We start from the raw sequence: 6346 nt of genomic DNA on the forward strand, positions 1-6346 counted from the left end.
GTGACCTATCACAGGACTCAGAGACAGCAGAGAGTCACAGGGAGGCAACAGCAGGGCTTCCAAAATTCTAAAAAGGCACCGGCTAATCTGGACAACCATGTCTGGCAAAGGAAAGAGGAGAGCAGGTGAATGCAAGATTTGTCTCTGAGTAGGCGCCAACCCGGGGGGGGGGGGGGCTGAATATCCAGGCTGTGAGGAGGTCAGCTCCCAGGGACTGTTTCTAACTCCAAGAATCCTGCTTATCCCATGGAACAAAAGAGTCTCTGGGGCTTACAGCCAGTACAAGCCTCCCAGCCATCTCCCTGAATTCTTAAGCCTTTTGCCAGCTAGGAGGAACCATGAGCAAAGGACTGTGGTCTCCAGGCTGGGGGAAATCCAGGTAGGAAGCAGGATGCCTTCTCTGCAGCCACATCCTTCTCCTCCAGCATCCCAAGGCAGGCAACTTGTTTAAGCTGATGGTGACAGAAAACCTAACCAAAAAAGAAACCTTACAAAGAAAACAAAAATATTGAAGAGGAAACTATTTCCTACCACTCAAATCATTTTCAACACAATTCTAAAACTGTCCTGCTCAGGGGTCAAATCTTAACATGGTCTAGGAATATTCAAAGTGTTTAATGGGCTTGAATGTTTGAGTGGCAGAGATTTACCAATGGTACTGACTGCTTCTTTCAAACTATCGTCACTTCCTCCCATCAATTATGTGAGCTCTTGTCTGTCTTAAATTTCCTTCCTCCTCGAGGAGCAAAGAAGTTAGGACAGCATGGTCATTCTTGGGCTGAGTGCTAAGAAGTCAGTACCTATGCCTTGGAACAAACATCCAACCATAGAGGCAAAGGAGATTGTTTGCCCATGCCAGACTCTGAAGGATTCTACAAACCAGCTACATTACCTTCTCTGCAGGGAGGGATAATGAAAACATTGACCACACAGAGGGCAGCTTTGGGGACTGAATAAACTAACATATGAAAAGCACTCAGTTGGTGTCATAATGAAAGGCTGCTCTAAGTACTAAGTTTGCTACAACAAACTTTCCCGTGGTCATGAGTCCCAGAAGCCTTATCATAACATTTGCTTATAAGAGTAATGATAAGCTAGTGCTTCTGGAATAGCTCAGGATCATGGCCAAAAAAAAATGTGACCACTGCTGTTATTCTTGACAGCCCTCCTCATAGAGTTCAGCCAGAACAAACACTGATGCCTTTGGTTCTTTATCCGGGTAGCACCCCTCTCTCTCTCTCTCCCCCTGCTGGATAGTACGCAAACCATCCCCTCCCATGTACACAACACCACATCCAATGGAGGTTTAGGCAGGAAAGGTAAGGGTCTTTTCAGAGCTCACATCACGCCCTAGCTGCATCCCCATGCTCCTGGCCCACACACTAAAAACTATTTTTAAACAATATACTTTGCTTGGTTGTGGGTTTTTTTTTAATTCCTCCTCAGGATTCAAGCTCAAGATGGAATGATTGCCAAATGCTAACAGCTTTTTGAACAGGACGTAGTTAAAAATATGTCTGAAATGGTTTTAACTCAAACTCAAAAAATAGCTTAACTAGCTAGGGAGCCTCTTGTAGGCAGTGGGGGTTGGGGAAGTGAAAAAGAAAGAGGGATTCCCTTCAGAGGGGACCATAACAAACCTCACCACAGGGATGCAGGAGGGATGCAGGGTTTGATTCCCCATATAAATTATACCCTTTGAAAACACAGATGGGATCTCCAGGGAAAAGAGTGAACAGGCCCAGCAAGTCCATTGCCATCAGATGCTCTTGATAAACCATGGAGTGTGGCTTCTTTATTATAAATCTCAAAGGTAGTCACAGCAACACCACAGTGGCCCTACTGTGTGTTTGCAGGCCAGGATATCAGCCCCCATCCTGGGGAGTCACTAAACCAGAATCTGCATGCTAATAAGATGACCACATGATTCAAATTGAAGCCCACGGGGCTGGAGAGATGGCTCAGCAGTTAAGATCAAGTATTGCACTTTCAGTGGACCCAAGTTCAATTCCTGGCACTCTCATCAAGTGGTTTACAACTATCTATAACTCTAGCTCCAGTGGATCCAGGATCCTCTTCTGGGCTCCAAGGGCACTTGCATTCATAATTGCATATACATGGACACATATGCATAATTAATTGAAAATAAAATAAATAAATAAATGGTTTTTAAACAATCAAGCTCAAAGTCCAACACAACAACACTACCCTGAGTTGGACTGAAACTATTTCTCCCCATTTGACATATGAAGCAAATGAGGCACAAGGAAGACATAGCCCTGGATCACGTCTAATGGTGTCACCCATCGTCTCACTTCTTCCTCAGGTTTTGGACCAAAATGAGTCTCCATCAGCCCTAGACAAGGGTAATGAGGAACTTGTAATGTGGTTTTTTTTTTCCCCATTGGAGTTTGTGGTGGTTAGATTTTTATTGTGAATTTGATACAAACTAGAGTCACCTAGAAAAAAGGAACCTTGGTTGAGGAGTTGACCAGATAATATTGGCCCATGGGCATGTCTATAAGGCATTGTCTTGATGGATTATTAGTATGGGAGAGCCCGCCCATAGTTGGCAGAACCATTCCTAGGCAGATGAGTTCTGATGATGTGAGGAAGCTAGTCGAGTGAGCCAGAGAGAGAGGGCCAGCAAGCAACATCCTCTATGGTTCTGCCTCCAGTTCCTACCCTGACTTCTCTCAAGGACAACTGTGACATAAAAGTATAAGATAAAATAAACTCCTTTCTACCAAAGAAGCTTTGGGTCATGGTGTTTGTAGCAACAACAGAAATCATGACCTAAAACTGTTGATCAAAGCAGTGTTTATCAAAGTATGTTTACCAGACCAGACTCCTGTCAGAGGATCTGTTTCTCCACATATTTAGGAAATTCATATAATGAATTTCAGTATTAAAATTAATGTATAATATTGTCCTAGTTGGTTTTCTATTGCTGTGATAAAACGCTAACTAAAACCAACTCACGGGAGAAAAGGTTTGTTCCATCTTACAACTCCTGATCACAGTCCATCACTGAGGGAAGTCAGGTCAGGAACTCAAGGCAGGAAGGAACATGGAGGCAGAAACTGAATCAGAGACCATGGAGCAATACTGTTCTCCATGCCTTGTTCATCTTGGATAGATAGATAGATAGATAGATAGATAGATAGATAGATAGATAGATGGATGGATGGATGGATCCCAAGCATGCCTGAAGAGGTATGGCACTATCCACAATGGTGGTCCAGGCTCTCCCACACTATTAATCAAGAAAAGGAGCCATAGATTTGCCTACCAGCCAATCTGATGGAGGTGTTGTCTCAGCTGAAGTTCCTCTTCTCAAATAACTATGGCTTGGGTCAATTTGACAAAAAAAAAAGAAAAAAAAAAAAAGCAAGCTGCACAAATATGTCTCTACGAACCTACAGGAAAGAGACCTGTTTAACATTGATTAATGAAGTATCAAATTTGTTTTACTCCATCTCATCCCTCACTAGACACCTATTTACACTAAGAAAAGCTCATGAGATATGTTTATGTAAGAAATGAATGTTGGGTGTCACTGCTTGTTTATCACTTAATCATATACTCAAGGAGTCTACAGAAAAGTATGTTTCCTAAAGGATGGATATGGGCTCCTTTTTATAACGACTCCAAAATGTCATCCAAACTCTGGGCGATCAATTCCTGCAGAACAAACCTCCCTTAAAAAGCAAACCAACTCACCTGAATGGCTTCACTATTAAGAAATCTTTACATTAAGTCCAAACGGTCCTTCCCACAATGTTCCAGGCAGGACTTGTGTAAAAACTACCTAAAATTCAGCACCATGCACAGGAAATAACTGTTCCCCACTCTACCGTTCACACATGACCCTTGTAACAGTAGACTTGTAAGCCTATCTCGCTGCTCCAACCTATAGCTTCAAGTATGTCTCAGAACTAGAGTCCTATAGCTTAAAGATATTTTTTGACAATTGCCTAATCCACCCTTCTGCGCATTTGTATGCGGGCACTTGTTCCTGTGTATGCACATGTGTGTTTGTTGGGGTGGGGTGGATGAATGCACCTGCCAGAGGAGTCCAGAGATCGATCTCCGATGTCAGAACCAGTCTACTTTGTTTTTGAGAGAGGGTCATCTATTGGCCTGGAGTTCAGCAAGTAAGATGGGAGGTCAATGAGCCTGTCTCCACCCTCATAGGCTAGGGTTACAAGTTGTGCTACCATGGGTTTCCACTTGTGTTCTGATGCTCCTACTCTGATCCTTATACTACCGTGGTGATGACTTTACTTCCTGACCTATATCCTCATTCCTCTATTTATTTTTTATTTCACTTAATTTTATTATCTTGTTGGGGAGGGGCGAGACGGGGCCTCCTCACTTTAGCTCAGGCCGATCTGGAACACATCATTCTCCTATCTTAACCTCACAAGTGCTGGGGCTAGAGGTATGAACCATTACGAAAGCTTCACTCATTAAACAAACAACCAAAGACATGTCTATAAGAGTAGGCAGATGGCTTGAAAGATCACACAGTCAGGAGAAGCATCATTTGCAATCCTGACTTTGATATAGCATGGTTTTGGTGTCCTTTCCTCCCCCAGGAATTCTTGAATGTTTGAGGTTCATGTCTAACCCGTCTGGTTTCTTCAGAGAAACCCACAAGGATTCCCATAGCTTTCTTCCTTATACCCTTGTCAGATGCCACACTGACATCTAGCTGGAGGCTTAGATGAGTCAGAGACCCCACCCAGCGTGGGGCGTTTTTGTGTTCCAGCATCTCTCCTCCTGGAGGGGCCAAGCTGGGGCTGTTCTTCACCCCACGCTGCCTCCTCTCCACCACTGCCATCTGCACCTCCTTCCCAAGGATCACCATCTGCTTTCCTGATACCACTCAGCCACCCCCAGCTCTCTGCTCTGCTTCTGAGCCCACTCCTTGAACCACTCTCCCTGCAACTTGAGCCTTTCTCTTCCCTTCCCACAGTCTTCATTCATTCTCTGTTCACCTCCTCACTCCACAGCTTCGACAGTTCGCATAGTTAGCATTTCCCTGAATTCTTTCAGGCTGGATCCCTCCTCACCAGGAAACCCCTCAAGACTCCATTGTTGGAGTTACTTTGCCACTGAGTTGTGTATGTTTGCTGAAGAGATCATTTGAACTCTTTATGAGCTTTTTCCACTACCAGCCTGGCAACTTGTATTCTACAATGTTACTACTTACAGCCATTGCATACTCTTCTTACCGGAAGTCCTTTCCCACAAGGCAGCAAAGGCTGGAACACAGTAGATGTGTAATGCAAAATGATGATTCTACGTCACTATAACATCTTTGTAAGTAAAAGATTCTTGTTCTTTGGGGGAACTGGGAAGATGGCTCAGTTGGTAAAATCCTGCCAATGCATGCCCAAGAGGACCTGACTTCAGACACTCAGCACCCATGTAAAACTCTGAGTGCAGTGGTGTGTGTCTGTAATCTATGTACTAGGGGTCAGAGACAGGCAGATCCCTGAAGTTCATTGGCCATCCTGTCAAGCCAAATTGGTAAGGCTCCAGGTTCAATAAAGACCTTGTCTCAAAAATTAATATAGAAGCTAGATATGATATATATATATATATATATATATATATATATATATATATATAAAATCTCAGTATTCAGAAGGGACCTGCATGCACACATCTTCATGCACATGTACATATAATCATATTCAGTGTCTAAAACAGACAAAAAATAAGTAAAGTTTTTATAAATGGACACTTATGAAGCTGGTGATAATCTCCACTTGATTGGCATCAACCCTGCCCCATGCACTTGACACATGCTATCTCATTTAATACCAGGAAGAATTATTAGGGCTGGAAGAGAATTTTGGAGAAGGGATTCAAACCTAAGGCTTCCTGGTTTCTGAACTTATTCATTTCCCTCTCCCCTCCCTTACATAATTGAAATTATCCACCAAAGAAGTCTAGCTCCCAGGTCCTGCAAGGTCCGACTTTGTTTCATAGATATGAGTTTCATTTCCTTGCTTTTTCCTCTCCCTCACTTATGGTTCATCTATTCTCAGGCCATGCCTTTCATGCCTTTGTTCCCTTTAGTAGCCTTCCTTTCTTCCAGTCATATTTTCTACTACCCACTGGATGAAAGGGTGGTAATTCAGACTCCGGGAGACAGAAGCTCTTCACTAAAATCTGCACCCCCAGGCAAAGCAGAGTCCTGTGTGAAGGATGATGGTAAGGGGCAGAGTCCAGTGATTAATGCCTATGCACATTGATGGTGGAAATAGATTTTAGTCAATTGTTGACTAAGGAAGCCTTAAAATATGAAAATCTGGCATGTAACTATGGGGAC

Source organism: Acomys minous (genome assembly GCF_964271855.1).
Source record: "Acomys minous genome assembly, chromosome: 8".
Classification (NCBI taxonomy): Eukaryota; Metazoa; Chordata; class Mammalia; order Rodentia; family Muridae; genus Acomys; species Acomys minous.